General features: G+C 39.1%; 1 protein-coding gene across 1 annotated transcript in view; it reads left to right on the top strand.

Annotated features, from left to right (window-relative positions):
• The window catches only part of USH2A (usherin), an 868,259-nt gene that overhangs the window by 668,315 nt on the left and 185,064 nt on the right, over positions 1-14,880 (top strand). The window lies entirely within an intron of this gene.

The raw sequence follows: 14,880 nt of genomic DNA on the forward strand, positions 1-14,880 counted from the left end.
GCACCACCCCCAGCCCTGTTGCTGGATCCGGGTGTGTCACAACCGGAGCTGCTTCCACAACCAGAACTCCCTAGCTAGAGCAGCCCCAGAGGAACTAAACAGGGTCACTCCCTACAAAGATCCAGCAACAATGGAGTGATCCCGCTGGGGTCTAATCTTGGAGAGACACCTCCCCAACTCTGAGGACAGCCGGAGGCAACGGTGAAAAACAATCATGAGGCGAAATCAACAGAAAAACTCAGGCAGTATGAATAATCAGTATGAATAATCAAAAACTCGGGCAGTATGACCAACTCCCCCAAGGATCAATGGGGCAGAAACAGCACAAGACCCCATGCCCAAACAAATAGCTGAGATATCAGAAATTGAATTCAGGATCTGGATAGCAATTAAGATTGAATTAGAATTCCAAAAGTTATCTCAAGAATTCAACGGATTAAAAGACCAAATGACCAAAGAATTCGACACATTGAGACAAGAAGTTGCATCCCTCAAAGATCTGAGAAACACAGTAGAATCCCTCAGTAACAGAATGGAGCAAGCAGAAGAAAGGATTTCTGACATTGAAGACAAAGCTTTCGAATGTTCCCAACCCCTCAAAGAAGAAGAGAAATAGAGAGCAAAAACAGACCACTCTCTCAGAGAGCTCTCGGATAATTTGAAGAAAACCAATATTCGCCTTATAGGGATCCCCGCAAGTGATGAAGTGACTTCACAAGGCACAGAGTTTCTTCTCCATGAGATTATGAAGGAGAACTTTCCAGACATGCCAAGAGATTCCGAAATTCAGATAGCAGACAGTTTCAGAACTCCAGCACGACTCAACCCAAATAAGACATCCCCCAGACACATCATAATCAATTTCACTAAAGTTAATATGAAAGAGAAAATTCTGAAAGCTGCCAGACGAAAGAAAACCATTACCTACAAGGGCAAGAATATCAGAATAACTGCAGATCTCTCTGCTGAAACATTTCAAGCTAGAAGAGGATGGTCATCGACTTTTAATCTCCTAAAACAAAATAACTTTCAACCCAGGATCCTGTACCCAGCTAAACTGAGCTTCATTTATGATGGAGAAATTAAATACTTTAACGACATTCACATGTTGAAGAAATTTGCCACAACTAAACCAGCTCTCCAGGACATTCTTAGACCTATCCTCCATAAAGACCAGTGTAATTCTCCACCACAAAAGTAAACCCACCCAAAAAATTTTTGATCAAATTCCAACTTCCACAGTCGCAAAGGGATTAAAAATGTCCACCGGTCTCTCAAAAGGCTTATCAATACTCTCAATTAATGTGAATGGTTTAAATTGTCCTCTAAAGAGGCATAGGTTGGCGGACTAGATACAAAAACTCAAGCCAGAGATCTGCTGCATCCAAGAATCGCATCTTACATTAAAAGACAGATATAGACTCAAGGTGAAGGGATGGTCATCTATATTCCAGGCAAATGGAAAGCAGAAAAAAGCAGGCGTTGCAATCCTGTTCGCAGATGCAATAGGCTTTAAACCAACCAAAATAATTAAGGATAAGGATGGACACTTCATATTTGTTAAAGGTAATAATCAATATGATGAGATCTCAATTATTAATATTAATGCACCCAACCAGAACGCACCTCAATTTATAAGAGAAACTCTAACAGACATGAGCAACTCGATTTCCTCCACTTCCATAGTAGTTGGAGATTTTCACACCCCTTTAGCAGTCCTGGATGGATCCTCCAAAAAGAAGCTAAGCAAAGAAATTTTAGATTTAAACTCAACCATTCAACATCTGGACTTAACAGACATCTACAGAACATTTCATTCCCAAAAAACTGAATACACATTCTTCTCATCAGTCCACGGAACATACTCCAAAATCGACCACATCCTAGGCCACAAATCTAACCTCAGCAAATTTATTTTTATTTATTTATTTATTTATTTATTTTTGCTTAGAATAATATAGTTTATTCTTTGAGTTTAGTAGGGATATTGTAAGAATCATAGCATTTGGGCCTTGCCTTTGAGTTTTCTCTGTCTGTGGGAGTACTGTCAGTATTCTTCCCAAAACTACAAGGGTGAGCCCAGGGACAAGAGGAGTGGGGTGCCCCAGAGCCTTCTGCCCTGAAATATGACGCCAAAGGGTGCCTATTGTCCCTCACTGCACACTGAGGAACTGTGCCCACACCCTGCACTCTTTCAACATAGCCCAGGGACAGAGTGTCCTCATCATCACGTGCTGGTCTACCCCAGGCTAGAGGAAGACAAGCTGAATGAGGCCTTTCAGGTTTCCTAAGTATTGACTCCTCCCATTTCTTAGAGTCTCAGAGAAGGCTTTTCTCATAGAATAAACTTCTTCCTTTTTTTTTTTTTTTTTGTATTTTCAATCATGAACTTTTATTACTTTTAAAATCAGCTAAAGAGTAAATGTGACATAAAAATTGCAATGCACCTATTGAAGAAAGGTCATGTGTAAAGTCTACAGAAGTTAATACCTTGCAATTAGCTTTCACTGCATTCCAAAACTCCAGAGTAATAGAGTAGATCTCATTTGGTTTTCTTTTTTCTTTTCTTTTCTTTCTTTCTTTCTTTTTTTTTTAAAGATAGAGTCTCACTTTGTCAACTTGGTAGAGTGCCAGGGCATTATACCTCACAGCAACCTCAAACTCTTGGGCTTAAACCATTCTGTTGCCTCTGCCTCCCAAGTAGCTTGGAATATAGGTGCCCACCACAATGGCAAGCTATTTTTCAGAGACAAAGTCTTGCTCTTGCTCAGGCTGGTCTTGAACTCATGATCTCAGGCAGTCCAACCCCTTGGCCTCATAAGTGCTCTGGGATTAGAGGCATGAGCCACCATGCCTGGCTCATTTGATTTTCTTTCTTTTTTTTTTTTTATTGTTGGGGATTCATTGAGGGTACAATAAGCCAGGTTACACTGATTGCAATTGTTAGGTAAACTCCTTCTTGCAATCATGTCTTGTCCCCATAAACTGTGACATACACCAAGGCCCCACCCACCTCCCTCCTTCCCACTTTGTTCCCCCCCATAATCATAATTGTCAATAATTGTCCTCTTATCAAAATTGGGTACATAGGATTCATGCTTCTCCATTCTTGTGATGCTTTACTAAGAATAATGTCTTCCACGTCCATCCAGGTTAATACGAAGGATGAAAAGTCTCCATTTTTTTTAATGGCTGAATAGTATTCCATGGTATACATATACCACAGCTTGTTAATCCATTCCTGGGTTGGTGGGCATTTAGGCTGTTTCCACATTTTGGCGATTGTAAATTGAGCTGCAATAAACAGTCTAGTACAAGTGTCCTTATGATAAAAGGATTTTTTTCCTTCTGGGTAGATGCCCAGCAATGGGATTGCAGGGTCAAATGGGAGGTCCAGCTTGAGTGCTTTGAGGTTTCTCCATACATCCTTCCAGAAAGGTTGTACTAGTTTGCCATCCCACCAGCAGTGTAAAAGTGTTCCCTTCTCTCCACATCCACGCCAGCATCTGCAGTTTTGAGATTTTGTGATGTGGGCCATTCTCACTGGGGTTAGATGATATCTCAGGGTTGTTTTGATTTGCATTTCTCTAATATATAGAGATGATGAACATTTTTTCATGTGTTTGTTAGCCATTCATCTGTCATCTTTAGAGAAAGTTCTATTCATGTCTCTTGCCCATTGATGTGTGGGATTGTTGGCTTTTATCATGTGGTTAAAATTATCACATTATCACATTATCATGTGGATTAATTTTAGTTTTCTATAGATCCTAGTTATCAAGCTTTTGTCTGATTGAAAATATGCAAATAACCTTTCCCATTGTGTAGGTTGTCTCTTTGCTTTGGTTATTGTCTCCTTAGCTGTACAGAAGCTTTTCAGTTTAATGAAGTCCCATTTGTTTATTTTTGTTGTTGTTGCAATTGCCATGGCAGTCTTCTTCATGAAGTCTTTCCCCAGGCCAATATCTTCCAGTGTTTTTCCTATGCTTTCTTAGAGGATTTTTATTGTTTCATGCCTTAAATTTAAGTCCTTTATCCATCTTGAATCAATTTTTGTGAGTGGGGAAAGGTGTGGGTCCAGTTTCAGTCTTTTACATGTAGACATCCAGTTCTCCCAACACCATTTGTTGAATAGGGAGTCTTTCCCCCAAGGTATGTTCTTGTTTGGTTTATCGAAGATTAGGTGGTTGTAAGATGTTAGTTTCATTTCTTGGTTTTCAATTCGATTCCAAGTGTCTATGTCTCTGTTTTTGTGCCAGTACCATGCTGTCTTGAGCACTATGGCTTTGTAGTACAGACTAAAATCTGGTATGCTTATGCCCCCAGCTTTATTTTTGTTACAGAGAACTGCCTTAGCTATACGGGTTTTTTTCCGGTTCCATACAAAACGCAGAATCATTTTTTCCAAATCTTGAAAGTACGATGTTGGTATTTTGATAGGAATGGCATTGAATAAGTAGATTGCTTTGAGAAGTATAGACATTTTAACAATGTTGATTCTTCCCATCCATGAGCATGGTATGTTCTTCCATTTGTTAATATCCTCTGCTATTTCCTTTCTGAGGATTTCATGGTTTTCTTTATAGAGGTCCTTCACCTCCTTCGTTAGGTATATTCCTAGGTATTTCATTTTCTTTGAAACTATGGTGAAGGGAGTTGTGTCCTTAATTAAATTCTCATCTTGACTGTTATTGGTGTACACAAAGGCTACTGACTTGTGGACATTGATTTTATATCCTGAAACATTACTGTATTTTTTGATGACTTCTAGGAGTCTTGTGGTTGAGTCTTTGGGGTTCTCTAAGTGAAAGATCATGTCGTCAGCAAAGAGGGAGAGTTTGACCTCCTCTGTTCCCATTTGGATTCCCTTTATTTCCTTGTCTTGCCTAATTGTATTGGCTAGAACTTCCAGCACTATGTTGAATAGTAAAGGTGACAGAGGACAACCTTGTCTGGTTCCAGTTCTAAGAGGAAAAGCTTTCAGTTTTTCTCCATTCAGTAAAATATTGGCAGTGGGTTTGTCATAGATAGCTTCAATCAGTTTTAGAAATGTGCCACCTATGCCTATACTCTTCAGTGTTCTAATTAGAAAAGGATACTGGATTTTATCAAATGCTTTTTCTGCATCTATTCAGAGGATCATGTGATCTTTATTTTTGCCTCTGTTAATATGGTGGATAACGTTATAGACTTGTGTATGTTAAACCAGCCTTGCATCTGTGGGATGAATGACTTTTTTGATGATAAGCTGTAATCTATTGGGTAGGATTTTGTTGAGAATTTTCGCATCTATATTCATGAGTGAGACTGGTCTGAAATTCTCCTTTTTGTTTGGGTCTTTTCCTGGTTTTGGTATCAGGGTGATGTTTGGTATCAGGGTGATGTTTGCTTCATGAATGTGTTGGGGAAGATTCCTTCTTCCTCAATTTTTTGGAATAATTTCTGCAGTACAGGAATAATCTCTTCCTTGAAGGTTTGATAGAATTCTGGAGTGAAGCCATCTGGACCAGGGCATTTTTTGGTTGGAAGATTTTTTATTGTTTCTTTGATCTCAGTGCTTGAAATTGGTCTGTTCAGGAGGTCTATTTCTTCCTGGCTGAGTCTAGGGAGAGGGTGTGATTCCAAATATTGATCCATTTCTTTCACATTGTCAAATTTCTGGGCATAGAGTTTCTGGTAGTATTCAGAGATGATCTCTTGTATCTCTGTGGGATCAGTTGTTATTTCCCCTTTATCATTTCTGATTGAGGTTACTAGAGATTTTACTTTTCTATTCCTCGTTAGTCTGGCCAATGGTTTATCTATTTTATTTATTTTTTCAAAAACCAACTCCTTGTTTCATTAATTTTCTGAATGATTCTTTTGTTTTCAATTTCATTGATCTCTGATTTGATTTTGGATATTTCTTTTCTTCTACTGAGTTTAGGCTTAGATTGTTCTTTTTCCAATTCCATAAGATCTCTTGTGAGATTGTTGATGTGCTCTCTTTCTGTTTTTCGAATGTAGGCATCTAAAGCAATGAATTTTCCTCTCAAAACTGCTTTTGCGGTATCCCACAGGTTTTGGTAGCTTGTGTCTTCATTGTTGTTATGCTCAAGGAAGTTAATGATTTCCTGTTTTATTTCTTCCTGCACCCATCTGTTATTCAACAGAAGATTATTTAATTTCCATGCCTTTGTGTGGGGTCGAGCATTTTTGTTAGAGTTGAGTTCCACCTTTAGTGCCTTATGGTCTGAGAAGATACAAGGTAAAATTTCAATTCTTTTGATTCTGTTGATATTTTTTTGTGTCCCAGGATATGATCAATTTTGGAGAATGTTCCATGGGGTGATGAGAAGAATGTATATTCTTTATCTTTGGGGTGGAGTGTTCTATATGCATGTATCAGGCATAGTTGTTCTAGGGTCTCATTTTAATCTCTTACATCTTTGTTTAATTTCGGTTTAGAGGATCTGTCCAGCTCTGTAAGAGGAGTGTTAAGGTCCCCTGTTATTATGGTATTATCAGATATCATATTGCTCAGACTGAGTAAGGTCTGTTTCAAGAATCTGGGAGCATTTAATTTGGGTGCATAAATATTTAGAATTGAAATGTCTTCTTGTTGTATTTTTCCCTTGACCAATATAAAGTGACCATCTTTGTCTTTTTTGACTTCAGTTGCTTTAAATCCACATGTATCTGAAAATAAGATTGCAACTCCTCTTTTCTTCTGAATTCCATTTGCCTGAAAAATTGTCTTCCAACCCTTGACTCGGAGCTTTAATTTGTCTTTTGAAGCCAGGTGTGTTTCTTGCAGACAGCAAATGGATGGCTTGTGTTTTTTAATCCAGTCAACCAATCTATGTCTCTTCAGTGGGGAATTCAAGCCATTAACATTTGTTGAGATAATTGATAAGTGTGGTAGTATTCTATTCGTCTTATTTGGTGAGAGTCCATTGCTTAGTTTTATCTTTTGCATCAGAGTGGAGGTTAGGTTCTGTCCTTTAATTTCTGAGTTCTTACTTTGCTGCTGATCCATTGTGGTGGTCAGTGTGCAGAACAGGTTGAAGTATTTCCTGTAGAGCTGGTCTTGTTGTGGCGAATTTCCTCAATGTTTCTATATCTGTAAATGATTTGATTTCTCCGTCAATTTTGAATCTTAGCTTAGCAGGGTACAGAATTATGGGCTGAAATTTTCTGTTTAAGTAGATTAAAGGTAGATGACCATTGTCTTCTTGCTTGGAAAGTTTCATTGGAGAAGTGTGCTGTCACTCTGATTGATTTGCCCCTGTAGGTCAACTGGCGCTTACTCCTGGCAGCTTGCAGAATCTTTTCTTTTGTCTTGACTTTGAACCTTTGGACAGGTTCATCACAATGTGTCTTGGAGAAGCTCGGTTAGAGTTGAGGCGACCTGGGGTCCGATAGCCCTCGGAAAGCAGTGTGTCAGAATCTTTGGTGATATTTGGGAAATTTTCTTTTATAATATTCTCTAGTATGGCTTCCATTCCTCTGGGGCATTCTTCTTCCCCTTCTGGAATTCCTATAACTCGTATGTTGGAACGCTTCATAATGTCCCATAATTCTGACAGTGAACGTTCTCATTTCTCTCTCTTCTTTTCTGCCTCTTTTACTATCTGAGTTATCTGAAAAACTTTGTCTTCTACCTCGGAAATTCTTTCTTCTGCATGGTCTAACCTGTTGCTGATACTTTCCATTGCATCTTTAAGTTCCCTAATTGAGTGTTTCAGTTCCTTCAGTTCTGCTATATCCTTTTTATATTCTTCATATCGTTCATCTCTTATTTGATTCTGTTTTTGAATTTCCTTTTTGTTATTTTCCACTTTATTAGCAGTTTCCTTCATTGTTTCCATCATTTCTTTCATTGTTTTCAACATGTGTATTCTAAATTCTCTTTCTGTCATTCCTAACATTTCTGTATAGGTGGAATCCTCTGCAGTAGCTACCTCATGGTCCCTTGGTGGGGTTGTTCTGGACTGGTTCTTCATGTTGCCTGGAGTTTTCTGCTGATTCTTCCTCATGAGTGATTTCTTTTATCTGTTTCCTTGCCCTAATTTTCCTTTCACTTCCTCTTGCTCTCATGCATGTGGACTAAGGGTTACAGGATCAGAAGGGTGAGAAGGTTGAAGTGCAAAAAAGGGATGAAAGAAAGGAGGACCGTGTGATAAGAAAAAAAAACAAAAATAGAGAAAGGAGAGGGGGGTGGGTAAAAGGAATAATTGACAAAAAGAAGAGAGGCACAGAAAGAGGGAGACAGAGCAATATAGGTGTACAGTAGGGTACTTTGATACAACCTTAAAAAAAAAAAAAAACACCTTCTGGGGGTGCCCAGTTGGGTGGTTCCCTTGAGGTCAGCAGCTCTTTGCTAACCTAATCAGACACAGTACCCCACCTCCACCAAGTAGAGAGGAAAGACAAAAATGCTATAAATCAAACCAAAACAAGCAAACAGAAAACTTTACGGGATAAAATTGGCTGGAAAACCAAATAATAGCGGTAGAAACACTAACAAAAATGAAGTTCTAATTATTGAAATAGGCAGCAATGGGAAATTATTATTAAACTAGAAAAATTGAGAAAGAAAAAGGATCTGTATGGAAAAGGTTGAACGTAAAAAACAAAACATCAATCAACAACATCAAAATAAACAAAAAAACAACCAAACCAAAAAAAAAAAAAAAAAACACAACCAAAAACAAAGCAGTATGTATATGTTATTGAATATTGTCTGGGCAACATGTGGTCTTCTGGGGAATGAGATGTTAATCACAGTTCTGATACGACTGGAGGCTGCTATTTTCTCAAACCCCAGCAGGTGGACACCCTAAATCTCTCTTCAGCCCACTTAAAAGGCACTTTGAACTTGTTCACTTGCTGAGCAGAAGCTTTCCGAGGGAAGTGCTTGTCGCTGGAATCACTGCTGAAGTGGCTATCCACTTACCATGTGTGCCAAAACTGGTCTCCCTCTGCCTCCGAGGGTTAGGGCTGCAAGGCGGCTCAGACCCCGCCCTTAGGCTACTTGGTTGCTGGGTTACCTGCTCCCACCCAATTCTAGCTCTGCTACCCTGAGGGCGGAGCTTGCCGGGGCAGATCGCTCACAATGGCTGCCTGTGACCCAGAGCCAAACACTATTAGCTCCGTCTGGCTCAGCAGCTCAGACTGGGGCCCTAGACAAAGGCCAAATTTCTCCGCACTCCCGCTCAGGCTCTCCCCAAGGCAGTTCAGCTGAGTGCCAAGTCCATAGACACCAAAACAGTTCACAGGTAAGGCCTTTCTGGTTTGCAGTCTCGCTGCTACTGAACTTACAGTTGCGGGCGGGTTTAGATGGATTGAACACACGTGACCACTTGCCGGTTTTCCACTGTTTTAGTCCTCCTCTTGGGGTCCAGAAGTCTCTTGCTGACTCCCTGTATCCTCTCAGGGGTGATGATAGGCGGATCCCACCAGCCAGAGATGCCTGGAGTCCTATCTCCCCAGACTCACGGTGCCCAGATGCAAGGAAGCTGTTACTCGGCTGCCATCTTGGTCCGCCCCTCCCTAACCTCAGCAAATTTTAAAAAAAATAGAAATTATTCCTTGCATCTTCTCAGACCATCATGGAATAAAAGTTGAACTAAATAACAACAAGAACCTGCATACCCATACAAAAACACGGAAGCTAAACAACTTTATGCTGAAGGATACGTGGGTTATAAATGAGATTAAGAAGGAAATCACCATATTTTTGGAACAAAACAACAATCAAGACACGAATTACCAGAACCTCTGGGATACTGCAAAGGCAGTCCTAAGAGGGAAATTTATAGCACTGCAAGCCTTCCTCAAGAAAACGGAAAGAGAGAAAGTCAATAACTTAATGGAACTTCTCAAGCAACTGGACAAAGAAGAACACTTCAACCCCAAATTCAGCAGAAGAAAAGAAATAACCAAAATCAGAGCAGAATTAAATGAAATTGAAAACAAAAGAACTACACAACAGATCAATAAATCCAAAAGCTGGTTTTTTGAAAAGATCAATAAAATAGATAAACCTTTGGCCAACCTGACCAGGAAAAAAAGAGTAAAATCTCTAATTTCATCAATCAGAAATGGTAATGATGAAATAACAACAGACCCCTCAGAAATTCAAAAAATCCTTAACAAATACTACAAGAAACTCAACTCTCACAAATATGAAAATCTGAAAGAAATCGACCAATACTTGGAAGCCTGCCACCTACCAAGGCTTAGCCAGAATGAAGTGGAAATGTTGAACAGGCCTATATCAAGTTCTGAAATAGCATCAACTATACAAAATCTCCCTAAAAAGAAAAGCCAAGGACCAGATTGCTTTACGTCAGAATTCTACCAAACATTTAAAGAAGAACTAGTACCTATACTACTAAACCTCTTCCAAAATATAGAAAAAGAAGGAATATTACCCAGCACATTCTACAAAGCAAATATCACCTTGATCCCCAAACCATGGAAAGACCCAACAAGAAAAGAAAATTATAGACCAATATCACTAATGAATATAGATGCTAAAATACTCAATAAGATCCTAACAAACAGAATCCAACAACACATCAAAAAAATTATATACCATGACCAACTCGGATTTATCCCAGGGTCTCAAGGCTGGTTCAATATACATAAATCTATAAATGTAATTCAACACATAAACAAACTTAAAAATAAAGACCATATGATTCTTTCAATTGATGCAGAAAAAGCTTTTGATAATATCCAGCATCCCTTCATGATCAGAGCACTTAAGAAAATTGGTATAGAAGGGACATTTCTTAAACTAATAGAGGCCATCTACAGCAAACCCACAGCCAATATCGTATTGAATGGAGTTAAATTGAAATCATTTCCACTTAGATCAGGAACCAGACAAGGTTTCCCATTGTCTCCATTGCCCTTTAACATTGTAATGGAAGTTTTAGCCATTGCAATTAGGGAAGGAAAGGCGATCAAGGGTATCCACACAGGGTCAGAAGAGATGAAACTTTCACTCTTCGCAGATGATATGATCGTATATCTGGAAAACACTAGGATTCTACTACAAAACTTTTAGAAGTGATCAAGGAATACAGCAATGTCTCAGGCTACAAAATCAACACCCATAAATCTGTAGCCTTTATATATACCAACAATAACCAAGCCGAACAAACAGTCAAGGACTCTATTCCTTTCACAGTAGTGCCAAAGAAGATGAAATATTTGGGAGTATACCTAACAAAGGACGTGAAAGATCTCTACAAAGAGAACTATGAAACTCTAAGAAAAGAAATGCCGAAGATGTTAGCAGATGGAAAAACATACCATGCTCATGGCTGGGAAGAATCAACATTGTTAAAATGTCCATACTGCCCAAAGCAATATATAACTTTAATGCAATTCCTATTAAAGCTCCATTGTCATACTTTAAAGATCTTGAAAAAATAATACTTCGTTTTATATGGAATCAGAAAAAACCTCGAATAGCCAAAACATTACTGAGCAATAAAAACAAAGCAGGAGGAATCACGCTACCAGACCTGAGACTGTACTATAAATCCATAGTGATCAAAACAGCATGGTACTGGCACAAAAGCAGAGAAGTAGATGTCTAGAACAGAATAGAGAACCAAGAGATGGATCCAGCTACTTACCATTATTTGATCTTTGACAAGCCAATTAAAAACATTCAGTGGGGAAATGATTCCCTATTTAACAAATGGTGCTGGGTGAACTGGCTGGCAACCTGTAGAAGATTGAAACTGGACCCACACCTTTCACCATTAACTAAGATAGACTCTCACTGGATAAAAGATTTAAACTTAAGACATGAAACTATAAAAATACTTGAAGAGGGCAGTGCCTGTGGCTCAGTCGGTAAGGCGCCGGCCCCATATACCGAGGGTCGCGGGTTCAAACCCTGCCCCGGCTGAACTGCAACCAAAAAATAGCTGGGCGTTGTGGCGGGCGCCTGTAGTCCCAGCTACTCGGGAGGCTGAGGCAAGAGAATCGCTTAAGCCCAGGAGTTGGAGGTTGCTGTGAGCTGTGTGATGCCATGGCACTCTACCGAGGGCCATAAAGTGAGACTCTGTCTCTACAAAAAAAAAAATACTTGAAGAAAGTGCAGGGAAAACTCTTGAAGGAATCGGCCTGGGTGAATATTTTATGAGGAGGACTCCCCAGGCAATTGAAGCAGTATCAAAAATACACTACTGGGACCTGATCAAACTAAAAAGCTTCTGCACAGCCAAGAACATAGTAAGTAAAGCAAGCAGACATCCCTCAGAATGGGAGAAAATATTTGCAGGTTATACCTCCGATAAAGGTCTAATAACCAGAATCCACAGAGAACTCAAACGTATTAACAAGAAAAGAACAGGTGACTCCATCTCAGGGTGGGCGAAGGACTTGAAGAGAAACTTCTCTAAAGAAGACCGACGCAAGATCTACAAACACATGAAAAAAAGCTCATCATCCTTAATCATCAGAGAAATGCAAATCAAAACTACTCTGAGATATCACCTAACCCCAGTCAGAGTAGCCCACATAACAAAATCCCAAAATCAGAAATGTTGGCATGGATGTTGAGAAAAGGGCACACTTCTACACTACTGGTGGGAATGCCCACTAATACGTTCCTTCTGGAAGGATGTTTGGAGAATACTTAGAGACCTAAAAATAGACCTGCCATTTGATCCTATAATTCCTTTACTAGGTTTATACCCAGAAAACCAAAAGTCACAATATAACAAAGATATCTGTACCAGAATGTTTATTGCAGCCCAATTCATAATCGCTAAGTCATGGAAGAAGCCCAAGTGCCCATCAACCCATGAATGGACTAGCAAATTGTTGTACATGTATACCATGGAATACTATGTAGCCTTAAAGAAAGATGGAGACTTTACCTCTTTCATGTTTACGTGGATGGAGCTGGAACATATTCTTCTTAGCAAAGTATCTCAGGAATGGAAGAAAAAGTATCCAATGTACTCAGCCCTACTATGAAGCTAAATTATAGCTTTCACATGAAGACTATAACCCAACTATAGCACAAGACTATCTGGAAAGGGCCAAGGAAGGGGACAAGAGGGAGGAGGTTTCTTTGGTGGAGGGAGGGTAATGGGTGGGGCCACATTTATGGTGCATCCTAGACTGGGTACAGGTGATTGCACTAAAGTACACGGCTATGATTTAACAATAAAAAAAAAATTATTAATAATAAAAAAAGAAAAAAAAGACATCATCCACTACTCTACAACAATAAAAACAACAAGTACAAGTCATCTTTTTTAGAGAATAAATGTTAATTGAAAAATGAGAAGTTAAGGAACAATTGTTAACCTTTAGGGAACAGGCATGTGCGAATCTCATCTCATATTCTTAACAGAACCATAACACTCTGTTCTTATTTGTTATTCTTAAAATACAAATGTTATACATTATTAAGAAGAGAAGCAATTTTTAATGGTGCCTTAAAGTCCTATTTTCATTTCAAAGATTAAATAGACAACACAAGCATTGTTGGTGAAAGAGAATAAAGAAAGTCAATGAAAATTGCAAGGAAAAACATTTATAAAGTGTAGCCAGGGTCAGGTTTCAGTATATATTTCCTGGGAAGAGAGGTTGGAGAAGTAGAAAGGAGGCTTTTATTGTGAGTCTAAAAACCTCTTGACTGGATCACTATGAACATCAGGGACCCAAAATACTAATAATACAAGCTTCACCACATGATATGGCCACAGTTCTCAAATCCCAGCATCAAAGCTCAAGGGCTGTTAAAACAGGATTGCAAGGTCCTGTTCCCGGGGGTTCAGTTTCAGTAGGTCTGGAATGGGCTGGGAAAATGTGCATTTCCGGCTTGTTCCCAGGTGATACCTTGGCAAATGGTACAGGGACCACACTTTGAGAATTATTAGATTACAAAAGTGGTTTTGAAAAGTATAGAGCAAAGAAAAGGATGCCTGCTCAAAAATGAGCCACACTTAAATTAGCCTAAGCTATTGAAATTTTCATTTGTGTTTTCTGAGACAACCAACTTGAAGAATGAAGTAAAAGTTGGTGGGGAGACCGCCCAGAAAAAATAATTGCTTTCAGTGTTCCCTTTGGGACCCATCAATGATCTAACACAGGGAAGGTTTAAACAACAACAAAAAAGGCATGTGTTTGCAGGGACTGAGGAGCCTGAGAAAGCGTTGATAATGAAAGAATGGATGTGAACCACTCCTGATGGTCCATCACTAAATAAACATTTGAGGAATAATTTCAAAAGAGGATAAGTGCTGGATGAACTCACTGAACTGAAAGACCAAATGTGTTTAAGTATCTAGAAGAGTGTTTAAACACACTCTATATGAATGGGATTTTAATAAATGTTTTAAGAGTAAAAAAACAAATGGCAAGATTTTAAGTCACAAGAGGGTGGGCAGGCTGATTTATCCCGACCAGCATTCCAAAATCTCAAATAAACACATTTAACTCTTAAAATTGGGGCACAATTTCAAATATGGCATTGAGGGGAGAAGTTACCCAATTTATCCTTGAAATTAGACTGACTTTGAATCCTTGCTGCTTATAACTAAAGCCAGGGAAAGAAATGTATTACAGTTTGTTCAGCAAGGCTCTTTGGGGAACCATCAGGACAGAGTTTGAGTAGAACTCAATCTCTTAGCGTTAGGTAACCTTTGAAAAATGAATGAAATACTAGGCTTGTGGCCCTGCACAAGACTTAGAATTTCTGTATTCTATATAGTTCCTGTGTTGAGCTTGGCTCAAATGTTGTTACATATTGGAGGTAGCAATGAACAAGAAGAAAAAAAAGGGAAATGCCTCCTAGTGATTTTACCTACCATAGGAAGCAGCTAGCCAATTAATGGAACGTACGCCCAGTACAGCCCA

The sequence above is a fragment of the Nycticebus coucang genome, chromosome 10 (assembly GCF_027406575.1).
Source record: "Nycticebus coucang isolate mNycCou1 chromosome 10, mNycCou1.pri, whole genome shotgun sequence".
Classification (NCBI taxonomy): Eukaryota; Metazoa; Chordata; class Mammalia; order Primates; family Lorisidae; genus Nycticebus; species Nycticebus coucang.